General features: G+C 34.0%; 1 long non-coding RNA gene across 1 annotated transcript; it reads left to right on the forward strand.

Annotated features, from left to right (window-relative positions):
- Positions 1-80: 80 nt before the first annotated feature.
- Positions 81-3,357, forward strand: LOC133800652 (uncharacterized). Its single transcript, XR_009876555.1, has 5 exons — positions 81-598; positions 877-966; positions 1,449-1,543; positions 1,723-1,799; positions 3,128-3,357. It is a non-coding gene; the product is annotated as an uncharacterized LOC133800652 (long non-coding RNA).
- The last annotated feature ends 17,805 nt before the right edge of the window (positions 3,358-21,162 follow it).

The raw sequence follows: 21,162 nt of genomic DNA on the forward strand, positions 1-21,162 counted from the left end.
ATCATTATACTTTGTATTTATATATTTTTATAATAATAACTATATATTTTTTTAACAAATAATAATAATAATAATAATAACTAAACCCTATCCCCCTCTCTCTCTCTCTCTCTCTCTCTCAACTCAAAAACCAGCCCTCAGCCCTCCTCTTTGACGGCGTGCATGGGTCACGATAGGTAGGTGGCTGGTGGTCGGATCACGGCGGCAGGCTCGATGCAGAGGTAGGGGCTTGGCTCTCTCACTCCTTCGTCCTCCCATCTCTCGCTCTGCCTAGGCTCGATGTCGGCTAGGGGTTCAAGGGCTCGACAGTGGCTAGGGGCTCAGGGGGTGGGCTCGACAGCGAGTAGGGTTCTCCGGGCTAGCTGGGCTCGACGGCACGGGGGTCTCAGGGGGTGGGATCGATCGTGCAAGGACGGCGCAGAGAGGGTTCGGGTTGGGCTGGGCTGGGTTTGGGTCGACTGTGCAGGGAGGGGCTCGGGCTGGGACGGTGGCTGGGCTCGGCAGGGAGGGGCTCGGGCTGGGACGGTGGCTGGGCTCGGCAGGGACAGTGGCTGGGCTTGGGGCTACTGCTACCGCACCAATTATTCCTGAAAACATGGTAGGAGGAAGCTCTCACTTGTTTGCTTCTTTATTTCTTTTGTTGGGGTTTGATTTATTGTATTTTGTGCTTTGGACAACCTATTTCTTAGCACATACATTCTTGGTATACACCATTGATAAATGTGGATTTATCAAACCTTTTGTTATGATATCAGATGTTAGAGCTAGAAGTTTATCAATTCTTGGTTTAGTTGGTTACAACTTCATTATGAGTTTTTCTTTGTTTAAACTACTAGAGATTCACATTTAAATAAATGGCTTTCAACTAATATTCAGGGAATTTTTCCGCACCTCAAGTCGATGACTTGGACCATGGAAAATTGCAGCTCGGACCAAGCAAAGAGAACGGCGATCATCACACTAAAGGTTTGCAGAACTGGGAAGATAACTTACATGTTCTGACCTTTTTGTATTCTTTGAAATAGTATGTATATTTTTTATAATAGAATCAATCTCATGTTTGATGTCTTAATCGAATTTTAAAATGAAAGGGAAAGGAACCATATAATGTGAAATAGGGTATCTATGTGTAGCTGTGTGTAATTACACATATTTGAATATTTGATTTCATATTCAAGATCATTGACAAACTAAAGAATGGAAACCACTCTAGTATGTGTACCATATAATGTGAAATAGGATATCTATGTGTAGCTGTGTGTAATTACTGATTTTTTTTGCTGCTTCTTTAATGGCTACTACTTGTATTTTGCTACTAGCTTTTGGTATATTTCTTGATTGGATTTTGGTGCATTTTGCAACCGGTTTGAATGGATTAATATGATTAATTTGGTCAATTCTGAATTGATTGATATTTTTGGGCTTATAATTGAGTTTTGCTTTTGTAGGTTTTTGAAATATGGGAACTAGCAAAACGGAAGCAAATTTAAGAAGATTACTTGCTGCTGCGCCTAAACAGCAAAACCAAGGAAAGCTTGTTCATGTATTCTTTTTCAACTCTCACCTTCTGTAGTTTTTGTTTTTGGTAATGGGTGTGTGATTAAATGGGTTTAAGTTTGGAATTAGCATCATTTTTTGTCCCTTTTTTCTATCGTTAGCCAATCTTTTTGCGGTTTCTGTAACTCAACTAAGTTGAATTTTATTTATTGTATTTCTGGATAGGCTTTTGGGCTATAGCAATATCTAATAGAGCAAAAAGGTGTGTCTGTATAAAGGAAGTTGAAGAGCTATGGAAGCAGGTATGAGTATAACTTAGTACTCTTTTCAAGTTAACCTTTTCATCTCTTTTTTTTTTTTTAATCTTTAAGAAGTTGTTCAGGGAAATGTTTTTCAAATAAATGAGGTGTTGCTTTCTATTAGACAATTTTTTCCATTAAGGATTTTTTAAACCATTTCAATAAAAATTGATCCCTAGTCTAGTTCATCATCCATGATTTATGAGTTACATGGCATTATATTAAAATATTTATTCAAATCTAACATAGTTCTTGATATCTATTTTTAAACTTAGTGTGGATAATGTCTTAATCTGAGTTTGCCTCTTAACAATAGAATTAGTAATTGATTTGGTAATTATGTTTCCCTTTGATCAAATGAAGGAATGTGTACGTGTTTATTCTCTAATTGCTTTAGTATTGCACTTTAGTGGAGTTTGAATATCTTAGATATTCATCCGTATTGAAGTAGATTCTGGGAATTCTGTGTGCTGCAGTGATAATGGAAGATTGAGAACTTGCATGTCTTAGTAAAGTAGGTTCTGAGAATTTTGTGTGCTGCGGTGATATATGGATGAAAACCTGTGTGTTGTTTGATTTGTTTGACATGCTGGTGTTGATTGTGACAGATGGCTAGGCTAGTAAATTAGGGGATATGCTATCCGATTTTCTATAGATTTTTTGTACTTAGTTTTGTGTGGAAATATAAAAAAGATGACTGCCATAATGATAAATTTGTGATCCAGATATTTAACATTTGACGGCCTAATTAATAATTAAGTTGATTATAGAATTTTAAATACATACTTAGATCTGAGATAAATTTTTAATTACTAGAATAGGCTAAAAAAATTATGTTTAGTTGAAACCCATTATACATCCAAGATAGGATTCAAATTAGTGATGTTTCTTTCTTAATTAATCAAGTAACTAAGTAGTACTAATGTCTTATCACTTAAGCTCCTTCCCACTTGAACCATAACATCATAATAAATAATAAGTCGGTATTAAAGTTTTAACGAAATTAGAGATTAAGAGGTGGATTATCATTAAAAGGGTCTCTTAAAAGATGCTTAATTAGATGCTTAATTTAGTCAAAACTATTTGATTTGAATGCAATTTGAGTAGCTTAATTATGCATTTTCACTTTGATTTGATTGTTAAAAGCCAAATGATGATGATGATGTGTGCATTGTTTTATTTTTGTTTAGTTCTTATTTTATTTTATTTTTATTGTCGGCTAGGTGTATTATTGGCATCCATAAAGTTGGCTCAATAGAAAGTAAAAATTGAATTTATAAGTTTGAATTATAATATATTTATAATTAAAGAATTTTTTTTATAATGTGCAGGTCTATATTGAGATGCATTTCTTTGGCGCAATACTAGACAACATTGACAGTTGAAGTTTTTAGAATAAAAAATATATTTCACTAACATTGGATACATTTCTTGTTTAATATTTGGTGATGATAAAATTTGATTGTAGTATAAACTATCATGTAATATGATTTTGTAAGCCGAGTAGACTAAATACTGAAATTATATTTTTGAGTAATTAATAAATAATTATTTTGTTGTATTTTCTTTTGAAATTTTAGAAATCTAACATATATAATACATTTTAGACACTCAAAGGGATATATTTTTTCTAAATAAAAATAAAAATTGTAGCTGCATTTTTTTTTTAAAAAAAATCACTTTTAAGGGCATGCAAAGCGAGTCTTAAAAATTTACTTAAAGGCACTCAACTAGATTTTTTAGGACTTGCAATGCGAGTCCTAAAAACTTAATTAAAGGCACTCAAACAGATTTTTAGGACTCGCAACGCAAGTCCTAAAAAGCCTCAGTTTTTAAGGCTCTCAAATAGAGGACTCGCAATGCTAGTCCTAAAAATCCATTTTTGTAGTAGTGACACTTGCACAAATATTTTTAACTAGGTTCGGTCTAAAAATGACTTATTCTATCACTACTACAAAATAGATATTCCCAGCCACCTTTTGTTATATTATTTTATATAATATAATATTAGATTAAATAATGTGACAAAATATGATTTGTCACATCTTGAAACATATTATTGAGAGTTATAAAATTGGATACATGTGCACTACAAGAAAGAAGTGCGTCGGCAAAAAAAAACTTTTACCAGCGCATTTAGTGAAACACGCCTGCAAAAACAAGGACTTTTGCCGACGTTAATCTGCGCCGGCAAAGATCTATTGAATTTAACAAACTTCGACTATAACCCTGACCTTGGACATAGCTGCGGTGGCCAAGACTGGAGGACCCGCCTTGGATGTCTTTGCCACTTTAGAGGGGTGCCCCGCTCTTTGAGACGCCCTTTGGCGTTTACTCAGCTTGGTCCCTCAACGACGATTAAGCACGTTGTCCAAGTCGGAGTCCATGTCGTCTGCAAAATATACAAGTTACAATTTAGTAATCAAGCCTAAGCTACAAAAAGAAACAAAAATAAGGGGAAAAGAAACCTAACTGGTGCTTTCTATCGAGCTTGAGCTCGATGACCAAGAAATTCCCCTATCATCCAAGGAGGCTGGGGGAGTCCCTTCTCTATAAGTGGGGGTTAGCCTCGAAAGGTCCCTATATATATTAGTCCCATATTTAATGGCGACCCCGTCCCAGACTTCGTTCAGAATGTACATGGTTTGAAACTGGCCTAGCCAACTATCGAACCTACGCACCTTGTGATCTACCCAAGACTAAACGTAAAAATTATCCCTAGGATCTGGGAAGAGGATTAAAGTGTCGGGTTTGTGCTTAAGTAAAGAAGGTGACCACATTTGGGAGCTTAGCACTACTTTACCTCCACTCCCCGAGCTCGGCAAAGCTTCGTCTTGAGCTTCATTTCCTGAGGCAGGCCGGTCGTGTCGGCGGGCTACAAGGGTGTGAGGCTGCGAGCTCGAAGACCTCCTCCTGGGAGGGAGCTTGTTGGTAGGAAGTGGCACGTGATCCCACCGGAAGTACTTGCGGTAGGCAGAGTTGTCGGTCGATTGACCTTCCTCCAAGAGGTCGCAGGCTCGAAGTCGCTCTTCGTGGAGAAGATACAACAGAGATCGTCGTCCATAAGGCAGTTTGATAGCAGAGCTGCATTATGCTCCACCATCGAATCAGTGGGGGTGGGACGGTGGTAGTTGGCTGCAGAAACAGTTTGACATTGGTATTCCGAGCATTGCAATTTAAGGAAAAAGAAAGGAAGACAGGTTTGAGGGAACTTACGAATGCGTTGGAAGGAGTAAAACTTGGAAGGAGCGAGACCATCCGTCCAAAAGAACGCGAGTGTTGCTATATTTTTATTACACACAAGTGCACGTATCATACAAGTAGTAACTCACACAGGTGAGGTCAAACCCAAGGGAATTGCAGCTGAGTACTAACCAAATTGGATTTATATTTCTATTTGGCAACAATAAAAATTGGTTTTTAAAATTAAATTGCAGAAAACTCAACAAGCAAAACAACAAATAAAAAGGGTTTAACAATGGATGTGAAGTTAGGAATATGATTTCAATTGCTTTGGTTACCCAATTGTTAATGCTAATAAACTATTCTTCTTCCTCCAATGAGATGACAGATTATACAATCACCTAAACTCTTTTCAGATCATTTAGGTACTAAATTGCATTGTCAACTATTGCATTTCTGAGATAGTACAACAAACAATTCGCATTAAGCAATAATCTACGAGTCACATAAGCTATGGGAATTGTTAGGACTAGTTTTGGTATGGTTTTAGGACATGTTTTAAGAGGCAATTTTAATCTTTTATTTGGTTTTGTGCGATATTATGCCGGTGTTTATTGTGTTTTCAGGATTAAGTGTGGTTATGGAAGAAATAGCTTGAAATTGGAGGAAAAGTGCTTAATTTTTGAAGAAACGGTGTTAAACGGGCTAAGGAATGGAAACTAGGCGAAACCGGGGGTTAAATTGATAATTTGGTGAAAAGTTGGAATTAGAGCCGCAGCTCTATGGTGTAGAGCCGCGGCCCTAAGAGTTACAGAGAAGGAAAAACAAATCTGTCAGCATTAGAGCTGAGGCTCTATCAAATAGAGCTGAGGCTCTATTAAAATCTGAATTAGAGCTGCGGCTCTATCAAGTAGAGCTGCGGCGCTACATGAAGTCAGAGAGGAATTCCGGATCGCGAAATGCACTAGAGCTGCGGCTCTATCAAGTGGAGCCGCGGCGCTTGTCCGTACGGAAGCCAAAGTTAGGGCATTTTTCAAGGGCAATTTTGTCATTTCGCACATAATTAATTAGGGATTATAAAAGCTTTCTTAATGACGTTTTAAAAAGGGGATTAACCTAGGAGATGGCTAGAGGCACATGGTGGAGGATTGCAAGCGGAATCGAAGAATTCATCACCGTTTTCTTCTTTTCTACTTTGAATTTCTGTATTTTGGATGCTTTTTATTTCTTCTATGGTTATTATGGATTTGATCATGAACTAAACTATTTTTCTAGGGTGTTAATAGATTCTCCTGAACCTTTATTTTAAATTAATGCAAGTTTTATGATTTCAATTTTATCTTGTGATTTATTCAATTTGATTCTAATGCTTGTGACTGATTGATCACCATTAACATGAAATATATGATTTTGATTCGAAATCTGAAAAGTGAGAATTGAATATGCTGTAATTGAATAAACATAGATTTCATATTAGGACGAGAGTACATGTGTGATCTGTGTAGTTTTAGGGTTGTTAATCTTAATGCCTATCTTATGTTTATTAATCACAGAGATGTAGAAAATTTGCATAAGATTGAGACTTATATATCCTAGTATGAATATAAGTTATTATTGTTGACCTGCTATCACAAGAGAGAAATTGAATAGTAAGATTTGTGTTAAGGAGAATTAAAGAGGATGGTTGATGAAATTAATTACCCTAGTTTTTAATCCATTGAATTTTCTTAACGTTATTTATTTTCAGTTATTGAAGTTAATTTTAGAATTTGGTTTTGCAATTTTAGTTAATTCTTGAGACTTATTTGTCGTAAGCCAAATAGAAATAGGAACTAAGTTTTGGTACTTAGTATACAGTCCTCGTAGGAACGATCTTACTTACTCACGATTGCGTGCACTTGCGTATCGATTTTAAACAACAGGAATACTTTCGTTTCGCATCAAAACCTATGTTCATTCATTTAGAGCATTCCTAATATTCACTTTTCAGATTTCATATTAGGATCATGAATCATGCTTAAGGTGATCAATCTCAAACATGTATTGAGCACAAAAATGAACAAATCACATAAAAAAGGAAGAAGGAAGAAGGAATAATCAATTAGCATTAATCCATGGAATAATCTCAGTCAATATCCATCAAATCCCTAAATAGGAGTTTAGCTCATAATCTCAGTATTCATATCCATAATCAAACTAAACATAAACAATAACATAGAGAATTGAGGAAAAATAGAATGAAACTAAATTGGGGATTGTCACAGATCGCCCGCTCTCGCTCCAATCTTCTTCTTCTTGTTTTCTCTCCTTCTTTCCTGTCTCTCCCTCTCAAAATCCGCGATCCACTTTTTAAAAAATGAAAATCTCATTCTATATCTTTCCCAAAATGACGAAATTGCCCTTAAAATTCCGAGGTGTACGGACGCCAGCGCCGCGGCGCCAATTCTTGCGCCGCGGCCCTACTTGGAAATTGCGAAATCCTGAGTTTCTGGAAAAGGGCTCGCCGCAGCTCTAATATGCATTAGCGCCGCGGCCCTAATAAAATTTCAGCAAAAACTTGAATAACCCTTCAGTTTAGCATATTTTCTCCACAATCCACTCCAAATGCCCAAAACATATGCTTAACCTGAAATCAAGCAAAAACAAGCATAAATTCGCTCCAAAAACACAAAAACCATTAAAAAGACACTTAAAAAGGTAGGCTAAAATTAGCCTAACAACGAGCTTAAAGTTTGGAGGATGGTTTGGCATGTCCTCAAAAAACTTCTTCTCCTTTGGATAACTCAAGAGGTAGTAAAAACCATCTCCTCCCCGAGCTCGAGAGGGATTGCTCTTGAGGCAAAAGAGATATAAAATCTCTTGAGGTAAGGGTCCTTCCCACCGAAGCTCGCGGTACAATGATCTAAAGGCGGAGAGAACCCTGTAAGAATTGGTCTGGAGTTAAAAGGGAGTGAGTCCAACGAAGAGCAGAGCCCCTGCCCTCATGTGCTCGCGACTCCATGCAGCGAGCTTGACTTTGTTGTTGGGATTGCCATCTCCCAGGGCGAAGCAGCTCCACTCGCTCGAGGTCGCAAGCCGACACATTAGAGCGCCTGAAAGCTTCAAGCCGTGATAAGCTAGCAGATCAGATATATGGCTCGTGGTTGTGACTGAGCTCAAGTAATGCTCGGCCTGGAAGAATTTTTCCCTTGAGGTCGAAATTGAAGTAATTTGTGAGGTAGAAGGGCGGTTTGAGGATCTCCCATCAGCGAGAATGAAATAGTACTAGGCTCGAAAGCGACGGTGATTCTAAGTTTTTGATCGAGAGGGACGAGTCTGATCTCGGGGTTTGGATCTGGTTAGATTGAGACCTAGAGTATTTTCCTCTTTCTCTCCCCGACCTCGTCAATCTAGCGTCGAAAATGATCTCGAATGTCTTCTTATTCACACCTTTCTCGGTGCTCGCGTATCAAGCGCTGGTTTCGAGTGAATGGGGGTTTTGGGCTAGGAGTTGATGGAGAGTAGAGGATCGCGAGCTCTGACTCCCACCGATTCTTAGAGTTTTGCAACATCTTGCAGGAAAGAAAAAGTTGAGGGCCAGGCATGAAGAAAGTCACAGAAAATATAGTTTTGGTGATTCGAGCTCGAAAGTCCGAGATCACGAATATACCTCAGTCGAGATTGGAGTCTCGAAAGGGTAGGATGAGTTTGAAGGTGAGCCTCGAACCATTAAAAGGTTTGGGCTTCGAGCGTGTACTCACATGAGAGAGTAGGGAGGTAGATATCAGTGTTAAGGATCTCGGATTTTTAGGGATAAAGCTGACAGTTACCCAAAAAGGTGTACTTTTTGGGATTTGTACGTTTAAAACCCTATATTACTTGGGCTACATGAAACTCTCCCTGACTAGAAAAAAAACTCATTTTTGCATTTCTACACTAAGAAATTTGGGTCTAAAAACCGTGATTTTGATTGCATTATCATGCTACGGATCATGGGTTTGCCTAATATCGATCAAATATCCTTATAAAAATAGTGAAGAACCAGTAAACATATTCACAGTTGTTGCGAATTTTTACTACTGCGCAAGTATACGCAATCGAATAAACAAGTAATAGTAGTGGAAATATATTATCGTTCCGTCAGGGAATTGATCTAATAATTACCAATAGCAAACTTTTATTTCTATTTGACTAATAAAATTTTAATGACAATTAACAATGAACAATAAACTAAGAAAGCACAATTTAATTAACGAAATTTAATATAAGCGAAAGATTAGAGTATTCTAATTTCATCAACCTTCAATTCTATTCAATCAATAATACAACTAATATGTTTCTTTGATCTATGATTATAGCAAGTTTACTATTGACAATTCTATTCTTTCTCAAGATATAAAATATTCAGTTTACCTGTGAATTCTCTACATGTCTATGATAAATTCGACACATAAACCGCATTAAGAACAAAAACCTAATTGCTACACAAACCAATTTGATACTTTCGTTCTAAATTGAAATCTATGTCTATTGTCTAAAGCTATTCCAATTCTCACTTTTCAGATATTGAATTAAAACCAATAATCATGCAACAGATGGCCAATCAATTACAAGCATTAAACATAAGAACAATAGATAACCATAAATTCAAAGATTCATAGAAATTGCATTAAAGACGAATAGAATATCCAGTGACTATATTAAAATACTCCAAATATGAATTTAGTTCATAATATTAAATTTCATCACACAATTTAAAATTCAAAAGAATAAATAAACACAACAAAATAAACGTGGATTCTTCTCTGTTTTTTTTCCTCTGCCGTCAGAATGCTTCTCCTTTTCTGTCCCTCTCGATCTTCTTTTTATTCTTTTTACAAAAATCCAAAAACCTACGAATTTCCATGAAAATTTCCAAAAATGCCCTTATGCCGATATATCGCCTATGATGCTGCGATATATCGCCTGTTGAATGTTCTCGATAAAAACGCGAGTTTTTGATGTCGTTCTGCTTAAGCCGAAATTTGGAATTCCACAAGCGGCGATATATCGCCCAAGACAGGCGATATATCGCCTGTACCATATTTCCAAATATTAGCCAATTTTCGGCTACTAAAACAAACATTTATCCAAATTCTCGAACAAATCAGAATTATAACGAAAAACTGCACAAGTTCACCAAACAGATTAAATAGAAACTTTCTCTTGAGAAAAACAACCAAATCAATCTGAAAATGTTATAAATAAGCGTATATTTTGTACGCTTATCAACAGTACAGAAGGAACACGTAAAATACATATATTAAAGGAAGAGAATCGGGAACAGAAACTTGCACAATGTTGTTCGTTGAAATGATGAAATTTTCGACTGAAGGAGTGACTGCAGGAAAGCTTTCACGGAGTCGAAAGAACCGGAGTTGTTTTGTCTCTTTGGTTTTGAAAACATGCACAGAAGAGCTTTGGGAGTTTTCTCTTTTCTTTGGTTTGTATTTTCTGAGATATGAAGATTAAGGGTTATATATATGACCTCGTGGGATATCAAGGGTCAAATAGATCTGGACCTTTGATTTGATTTCGAGTTTGATCCGACGGATGGGAAATAAATGTGACATTGGCAGCAAAAAGGAAATATGAAAAGACGTGGGAAGATTAAAAGAGTACTCAAGTACCCTGACTGCACAATCCATGGCTGACGCGTGTCCACACTCGAGTGTGGTAGGTGGCTCGAGTGTGGTAGCGGTTCAAAAGTTTCATTCTCATAGGATTTGAAGTGATACTTTTGAGGGGGAAAATGTTATACCCAAATTTCGAGAATGGAAATTTTGATCTCGAAAGTCAGGCTCGTAAGGTGTAAGCTCGAATTAGGCATATTCGTCATATAGTCAAGGACAGTCTCGTCGAGTATTAAAATGATGACGTCGGAATAGGGTGAGCTCGGAGTTGCATGGTCTCGAAAGTGTTCCGAGGTTACAAGTCGTGCTCGAAGTTACAATGACGGGTTCAACACTTGTATAAGTTTCTTGGTTCAATTTTCGCCATCAAACAAGTGTTGCAAAATTTTAAAGCTGCGCAAGTATACGTAGTCGTGTCAAGTAGTAAATTCCGTAAGAACGAATATCGTCCCACAGAGACTATCTCCCAAGTACCACTAATTGATTTTCGAATTCTATTTGGTTAATTAAAATTTAAGTGAACGATTAAAAATAAAAGAAATCCTATAAACTATAAACCAAAATTAAAGAACTGGAAACAAATCAATGAATCACTTCTTAAGAATCAATAATAAAAACAACCTAGGAATTAATTTCATCAACTGATTATTCTATTAATTTTAATGATCAATTCTAAATCTCTTCTTTCTATTCTAATAGCAGGTTAATTTACTCGATTCCTATTCTTTTTCAAGACATAAGATCTCAATCTATATGCAAGTTTTCTACATTTCTGTGATAAACTTAAATATATAAAAGGCATTAAACATGAAAACATTTTGTAAAAAAAAACATGAAAACCTAATTACTACACAAGTCATATAGGTACTTTCGTCCAATATGCACCCTATGTCTATATAATGATAGCATATTCAATTCTCATCTTTCAAATTTTGAATCAAAAACATTAAATCAAGCAAATAGTGATCAATTATTTACTAGCATTAAACACACATCATATAGATTAGATAGAAAAGAAAGATCAATAGAAAATTATAATAAAATTAAATAGAAATCCCAGTGACTACATTAATTTCTAGATAAAAGAAATTAGTTCATAAATGTCATGATGAAAATAAACTGCAAATAATTGTTCATAAAATTAACCTAAAGAATTCAGATGAAAAAGAAAACTAATTACAACAGCCTCTTTTTATTTAGGGTTTATAAAAACTTCCAATCCTCCTATAATCACAGAATAATGTCCCTTAAATAGCCCTCCAAGGTTCCCAAGTGAAAAGACCAGATTGCCCTTCAAAAAGTGGTCTAAAATATGAAAATCGCGTCACCAACGCTATAGCGCTGTATTTGTAGCGATGTAGCGCTATTGTCAGTGGCAAAATGCCTCAAAATCTGGTGCACTAGCGCTGTAGCGCTATATCCATAATAGAACGGAAACTCGTTTCGAACAGCCTGCAGCGTCAGCTCATCGTATTTTGATCATAACTCCTTCAATATAACTCTGAATTGAATGATTCAAAAAGCTATGGAAATATAAGAGAAATATCTACAACTTCTTTTCGCATAAGTGTTTCCAGAAAGTGAATAAATTATGGTCAAAATTCGGCTTAAAGTCTCAGACTTGCGTTATAGAACATAAACGACGTGTGTTGAGCCTCTTTAATGTAGTATCTTCCACACATTATGTCTTGAAACTCCACAATCAACACTAAATCCATCTAATTCATCATATTTAACATTTTTCTTCTCATTTCACTCCATATTATGTACTTGATAATTAAAGCCTAAAACAAGAAGAAAACAAGCATAAATCTGCGCTAAACAATCCTAAATAACTAAAAACATAACGTAAAACATTCTCTAAAACAAACCTAAAATGAACCTAACAACAAGACGGCTCGAGCCCAGGCGTTGTGAGCTCGGGAAGGGATGATCTCAATAAAGTCACTTGCTAATACCGAGGTAAACCAAGATAGCGAGTTCATGATGGTGGCCGATCTCGGAGGTGTGCGATTATTCGAGGTCAACAGCCCAGTGTGAACATAGTTACTGTTGAAAAAACCCTATATATTAGGGATTGGTTGTAATCTTTTGTAAAATCTCGAACATCATGGGATTTATACGCGTATTGTATAATTATATGCATTTAATTATATTTAATTTGTGATTTGAGTAATAACTCCCCGAAATGTGAGGGGGGATATTTTGTAAACCAATCTATAAATAGATTGGACCTATTCATTTATGAAGGACAGATAAATTATTATTGGGGAATACTCTGTTGAATTGTTTCCAAGAAGTTTTAAGAGGATTCCATAGTTGAATGACATCGACTCGTGAACTAGACAGATTTTAACTGCTGAACCATGTAAAAAAACGTGTTCTTTATTGTTTGTTTCATTTGGTATTTTGTTTAATTGCTCTTCATTTCTAAGTTGACGAAAAACAGCGTCAACATATATCTTAATGGATAATATCACTTTTGTATAATCTTCAGGATATATGAAAGACCTTATCTTAAGGATCTATAATTTTTTTTTTTCAATATGCATAGACATGGAACTTTACAAATTCTAATGTAATCATTTGTAAATAACTATAAAATAAATACTATAGAGAAATCAATATTAAATATGTGAGATAATATTAATACATATATAAATACATTCATATTTATGATAATAGGTTATTAAACCATCTTATACAATCACAATGGTGAACTAGCAACTCATATATATACAAGTCTTATCAAAATATACAAAATGATAATGATATAAACATACATAAATTTGCAACAAAATATTTTTACCTTAATGAAATTTGATGACTAGAGTTTTGATGATGATTTTTGATATTAACATATGATGGCGGCAGAAGATTGAATCATCAAGTTCAGATTCAAGTAATGATTATGGCTAGGACCCGTGATAATATTTTGAACCTACAAACAATGATAGTTAGAGAATCATGCTGATAACTTGTTATAAAACTATTAAGAATACTGAAATGTAAAATATAAAGAAAATAAATTGACCGAGAAATAGAGAGATAAAAAGAGAGAGTTAAACTTGTGTATGTTCTTTCAATAAGGGAATGACCCCTATTTATATAGATACATAAGCAGCTATAAGGATATCAGGTAACTATTCTGAATATACAATCAAGAATTAATGTTGATATAATACTTTGGGTAACCTAGTAATTTTTCATTATTATGGACATACATATAATACATACTAGATACAATTAACTTGCAAGGCAAGTTTACTTACTTTTATTTATAGAATTTATTAATTATTTTTATTAAATTTATATTAATGTCATATAAATTTTAAAGAAATATCTTATTTTAATTAAAAAATTTATTTATTTTTATTTAAGTTTATGTTTGTTCTGGTTTTTAAATTTGAGAGTGATACCAAGAAATTATATATTATATGTTTAATATGATATTATTCTATTAAGTGGGTTTAAGTTTAATTAAAGTTTATTTAAGTTATAAAACGTATGATTTTATTATTTTTAAATAATTATCATTGTAAAATATCTCAAAAATATATTATTTTAATTTATTTAATTATTTATTATTTAAAAATAATTATCATTGTAAAATATCTTAAAAATGTCATATTTTAATTTGTTTAATTATTTATTATTTTTAAATAATTATTATTGTAAAATATCTCAAAAAAATCTTATTTTAATTTTTCTAATTATTTATTTTATTTTATTTAAATTTAAGTGTTTACAAACTACGGTTAAGTATAAAAATATTCTGTTAAATATAAGAATATTTTGTTAAATATAAGAATATTCTGTTAAAGTTAACATTAAACAAATAAAAAATCATTAAAATCAAGAATTTCCGTTATCTGCACACTTATTATATAGAAGAGATATATGATATTTATAATATATATTTATATATATATATCCAACATATTATTGGTTTAACAAATTTTTTTCTGTTAATTATAATAAAAACTATTTTATCTTTACCTAAATATTTTCTCCAAGCCACCTAGGCCTTCATATATCTTACTCTAACTCAATTTAATGACTCGTGAATGTATTTAGGCGCATTTTAATTGATAGTATCTTTTATATTGATGGCAATAATATCTTCTGGTAATAAAAAATAACGGGCTTTAGTATCACTCTGTTAATTGCTAAAGTGACAACTATTACAGACCTCGTGTAGTTTTTTTTTTTTTTTGAAACAGCTATAAAATAAGTTTAATTAAAAACTCTGATAAAATGAATTTAAAAATAAAATTAAAATACATTGTTCAAAAAAATTAAACCGATTTTTTTTAATTAATTTATTAAACCTTTCAACAATCTAAAATTCAATTCACCTATGAACAAATCTAAAAACTAATTTATATATTCAAACAAATCGGGTTGGGATTTTGGAGAGGCAACAGCTTCATGGGCACTGGGTGATAAATAAAACAATAAAAGCTATTTATTTATTTTTAAAAATTTATCAATTAATTTTATAAATTGTTTATAAAATATTATAAATCTATGAGTATGTACCATTTTATCTCCTTGTGTATATCTTATAAATACTGATTTATGCACACCTTTGTGGTTTGAATAATACCAAATTACACCCCTATATGTTAGAAAATATTAACAAAAGTAAATAAATAAATGTGGGGCATTATTGTCTTTTAAAAAAAAACATAATTATCGTATTAGAGTAAAAGTTATTTATGATTTTTGCCCCTGAATTATGACCATACATTATCATCTTCCTTGATTTTTTCGGGTCGTTAAAAACTCTCATTGAACTATTTACAGTGTTGTAAAGTAGGATTTCCGTCCAGTTTTGTCCAATGTGGCTAATGATGACATGCTGATGTGGTTCTTTGCTTGCTGATGTGTCTTGGTCACGTCAGCGCCACATATGTAGTTTTAAAAAATTAATTTTAAAATATTTTTTTATTAAAAATTAATAAATTTAAAATAAATTATAGTTAATAAAAAAAGTTAATTTTGTAAGATTTTATTTAATTTAAATTATTTTTAGTATAATGATTTATTTTAAACTTATTAATTTATAATAAAAGAAGAGTTTTTTCATATTTTTAAAATACACATGTGGTGTTCACGTGACAAATACATATCAGCAAGCAAAGAATCACGCCAGTATGACGTTAGCTACATTGGACAAAATTAGACAGAAGTCTCACTTTACAACACTGTGAATAGTTCGGGGGAAATTTTTAACGGCTCGAAAAAATTAGGGGACACAATAATGTATAAATCATAATTTTTTAGGTAATGGGTTGATCTGTATAATATAGGTAAAAAAATTATGTTGTGATTAAAAGGGTAATTTTATTAGTGACATGATCCTAAAATATATATAGAGTGTGAACGTTACTATATCTTTGCTGACTTTTCTTTTTCTTTTTTTGGTCGAGTATATCCATGCTGACTTAATTTTACATATTTGTTGAATGACTCAAATGTGGGTCTAATTTAATAAAGGGTTTATGTATTTTTAGACATTGTGTTTTGTCTCATTATCTGTTTGGATATTGTATTTTGATAAATTACTTTTTAGACCCTATATTTTCTAAAATAGTTTAAATAGACTCCTGAATCCGATTTCGATCAAAGTTTTTCTTTTAACTAAAATCACAAATAATTCATCAAACAAATAACTCAGAACAAAAATACAGTTATTCTGCCTAAGAACTGTGTTGTTATATTCAATTTTTTGTTCATCAAAATCAGGTTTAGGGGCCTATTTGAACCATTTTACAAAACACATGGTCCAAAAAATAATTTGTCAAAATACAGGATCCAAATAGGTAATGAGACAAAACACAGAGTCTAAAATAGTATAAATCATTTAATAAATGTCTTTATTATTTATGAGTTGGAGAATATATGTTGATTTAATAATTTGGTTTTATAATAATTTTTGATGATATATATATATATAATGTAATTTGGCATAATATTTACTTGAAAGTGATTGAAAATGAGATGGCCATTTTTTATGAAGAAATTGAGAGAAATATCTATACCAATTTATCATAATAATAAATTTTTATTTTTATTACTACTAGCTTGATGAAATGTGGACACGACTAACAATTTTCAACAGTCAACATCTATATAATTAATGTCCTCATGTTGGACTCATTCAAATGGAAAATATATCATATTTGAGGTATTATATATATATATATAATAATAGAGAATTCTCATAGTTAAATATCATAATAATAAAGAATCACCCGAATACCCAAAGTTAATATTAGAATTAATTTTTTATTGTATTTATGGTACTTGATTTTATTACTTCGTCATTGAAATAATACACAAGAGTTTCACCATCTGTATATATCCTTCTTTATTACTTCGTCTATTTATTTTTTTTAATTTTTTTTATTAAAGTATTCTTAATAATTTTATATCACGTTATCAACACAATTATCTAATTGTCATTATTTTTTTTATAAGTAAGTCAATGTATTGAAAAGAAACAAAAAATACAGAAGCTGGAAACGGCCCAACAACTCAGTTCAACAATTACATTTCAAACAAAGCATGAAATCAAACTAACTCATCAACTTTCACCCCTACTAAACCTGTATAAGAAATCCTATTATAGACAACCATTTTAATCAAAGAGGTCGTATACTGAACATACCAGACTAAACCCTCCCAATAAGCTAAATTCCTAACTCTCCAAATATGATAAACAAGGCTGGCAAGAATAGTCCAATACACCAATTTCTTGAATCTACTCAACTTGCTTCGTTTAATCCACTTGAAGATGCCTTCAATTGTACAATGCCGAGTCTTAACTGACAACCACACCAATATGTGTTGAACACACTGAGCACTAAAACAACAATAAAAAAAGAGAGGTGATTATGGGATTTTTCCTTCAAACCACAGATTCAACAGTAAGAATCAATACTCAATCCAAACTTTCTCAGGCGATTCTTTGTTTTCAATCTCTGTAAAAAGTAGAGCCACATGAAAATATGTGCTTAGGAACTATAACTCTACTCCAAACAGTTGCATAAGCAAATCTGAATTGTTGATCATTTTTAGGACTTTATAAATTTCATAAATAGAATAGGAGTTTTGCTCAAAACCACATTCTTGGATATAAAGCTTTTGATTTGCTCTTTAGCTCTCACCACCTAACGCCAATACCGGCTGCTATCACTAGTAGCTGAATACTCCCACCAGTCATGATCTTTGAGATAAACTGAATGGACACATTTCATCCAGAGATTCTCCTTGTTCATGGATATATGCCAAACATGCTTCCCTATAGCAGCCAAGTTCCAGTAAAAAATATTTCTCAAACCCAAACTGCCTTCAAACTTCCTCTTACACATAGTGTCCCAAGAGACAGAACCGGTTCCAGCAAACTCAGAAGACCCATGCCAAAGGAAATTCCTATAGATTTGATTAATTTTTTCTAGCAAGGCCTTTGGAAGGATCATAACTTGAGCCCAATAAATTTGAATGGACATCAGAACTGCATTCATAAGAGTCATTCTACCAGCTAGAGACAAAAGACGAGATCTCCAAATTCTAATTCTATGTATCATCTTCTCAGCCAAAACACTACACTCAGCCAAACTAAGAAGTTTAGAACAGATCAGGATCCCAAGATATCGAAATGGGAGCTGGCTTTTAATAAAACCCAAAACTAGGTGAATACGATTCACATCCTCGGGTGCATAGCCATAGAAACTATACTTCGCCTCCTTCTGTTTTTTGCTTGACCCCTCTTTCTTCTTCTCCTCGTAGTGTTTCAATTGCTTCTTCATGTCCTTCTGAACTCCTCTGCTAACCTTCTTAAATGACAACTTCCTCCATGGATACTTGAAAAAGTATAATTATTAAAGGCTCTTTCTTTCATTGGTTATCATCTCTTTGTTGACTCAATTATAATTATTTATCTAACACAGGTCCATTTAATATGGTGTTGTCTTCTTTATTTTGATGATATACATATGATTTGGGACTTATCTTTTTTCATTACCTATAATTTATTAACCTAATCAAATTGACCTTTGATTGGGATGAAATAAAATTGAGAAGTCTCATTGAAAAGTCACCACCACCTCTAAGCTTCTAGACTATTCTAGAAATTTCTATCATTACTAATACTATAGAATTATCTAGAATTATATAATTAAGTTTCATAAAAATCATAGAACATTCTAGAAGTTTGTAGTGTTTAGAAGAAATGTGATTTGCTAGATTTTTCTAGTCTTTGGGCCAAGCCCACTATCAAGTAGTTTCTAGAGTTCTCTAGCATATTAAAGTTGAGTAGTATAAATAGGGACCTTAGATCCCTTGGAAGGGTGTCAAAGAGTGAGTACACAAAGTGCATCTAAAAGTGTTCCAAAGAGTGTAAGCTAGAGTGTTTAGTGTGTGTGGTCAAGAATTGTAATCAAGTCTTGGTGTAATTACTTTTGTATCAATAAAGTAATTACGTTTTCACGTGTTGTGGCATCCAACAAGTGGTATCAGAGCTGGATTGGGGTCGTACCGAAAGAGTCCTTTGTTGAGTTTCTTAGATTGATCGTGTGTGGTTTAGTACTACAGAGTTTGCACGATGGGTGACCTTCAAGTGGTCGGCGGAATTAAGAAACTTAACAACCAAAATTACAACACGTGGTCGATGCACATGGAGGCATATCTCCAAGGCCAAGACTTGTGGGAGATCGTTGGTGGCAATGAAGTCACATAACCGGAGGATGCCACCGCTTTGAAGAAATGGAAGATTAAAGCGGGCAAAGCCATGTTTGCGATTCAGACCACAGTTGAAGATGAAATTTTGGAGCACATCAAGCCGGCGAAGACACCGAAGGAAGCGTGGGATACTTTCACATCACTGTTCACCAAGAAGAATGATATGAGATTGCAGCTTTTGGAGAATGAGCTTTTCTCAATCAGGCATTGCGACATGACGATCAACCAATACTTCACCAAGGTAAAATCTCTTTGTATCGAAATCTCTGCATTAGACTCTGCTGCTGGCATGTCAAATGCTAGAATTAGAAGAATTATTATTCATGGATCAAGGCCAGAATTTAGAACTTGTATTGCTGCAATACAAGTTTGGCCAACCCAACCTTCTCTTGTTGAATTGGAAAACTTGCTAGCTGACCAAGAAGCGTTAGCTAAGCAAACATCTAGAATCTCATTAAAGAGTGACGAAGAAGCACTCTTTAGTGGTGATAAGAAAGGTCGATCTCGACCAAATGCTAGAATTTTTTTTAAGAAAAATGATGACAAGGATAGTCATCATGGAAGCTCCCAAACAAGGGGAGCTCAAAAGAAAGACAACCGGCGTGGCCAGTCAAAGAATAACAATAAATTTGATGGGAAATGCTACAACTGTGGAAAGTATGGCCACATGGCTAAAAGTTGCTGGTTCAAGAAGAAAACTGCAGAAGGTAATGCAGCCACGTCAAATGCAGAAAAGACAAGCAATGAAGAATGGGACGCAGAAGCATCTTTCACTGTGGAGGAAGAAGAATTAGCTCTAGCAGCTACTGTTCCAGGAAAGATCGACTACAATAATGATTAGATAGTTGACTCTGGCTGTTCAAATCATATGACAGGAGACGAAGAGAAGCTGCAGAACATAACATAATATAAAGGTGGTCGTGTAGTGGTAACAGCCAACAACTCAAGATTACCGATTGCTCACATCGGTAAAACAACAATCACGCCGAGATTCAGCTAAAAAGAAGTTTCACTCCAAGATGTCTACCATGTACCTGGGATGAAGAAAAATTTATTGTCAGTAGCGCAACTTACGGCGTCGGGCCACCATGTCGTATTCAGTCCTCAAGATGTCAAGATCTACCAAGATCTTGAAATCTCTGGAACACCGATGATGAGAGGACAACGTTTAGAGTCTGTCTATGTAATGTCAGCATAATCGGCTTATGTAGACAAGACTCGAAAGAACGAAACAACAAATTTATGGCATGCAAGGCTGGGACATGTCAGCTATCACAAACTCAAGGTAATGATGAAGAAGTCTATGATGAAGGGTCTTCCTCAACTCGAGGTCAGAATAGAGACCATATGTGTCGGCTGCCAATACGGTAAGGCGCATCAATTACCGTATGAAGATTCAAAGTTCAAAGCCAAAACACCATTGGAGCTAGTTCATTCTGATGTATTCGGGCGAGTCAAACAATCATCAATCAGTGGCATGCGGTACATGGTTACATTCATTGACGACTTCTCAAGGTATGTGTGGATTTTCTTTATGAAAGAAAAATCTGAAACTTTTTCAAAATTTAAAGAATTCAAAGAAATAGTGGAAGGAGAAGTCGGCAAGAAAAATCAATGCCTCCGACCAGACAACCGTGGCGAATATACCTCAGATGAATTTTCTAAGTATCTTCGAGAACGCCGCATACGCCATCAATTCACATGTGCAAATACGCCACAACAGAATGGAGTAGCAGAGAGGAAGAATCGCCATCTTGCAGAGACATGTCGAAGCATGCTACATT

Source organism: Humulus lupulus, chromosome 9, assembly GCF_963169125.1.
Source record: "Humulus lupulus chromosome 9, drHumLupu1.1, whole genome shotgun sequence".
NCBI lineage: Eukaryota > Viridiplantae > Streptophyta > Magnoliopsida > Rosales > Cannabaceae > Humulus > Humulus lupulus.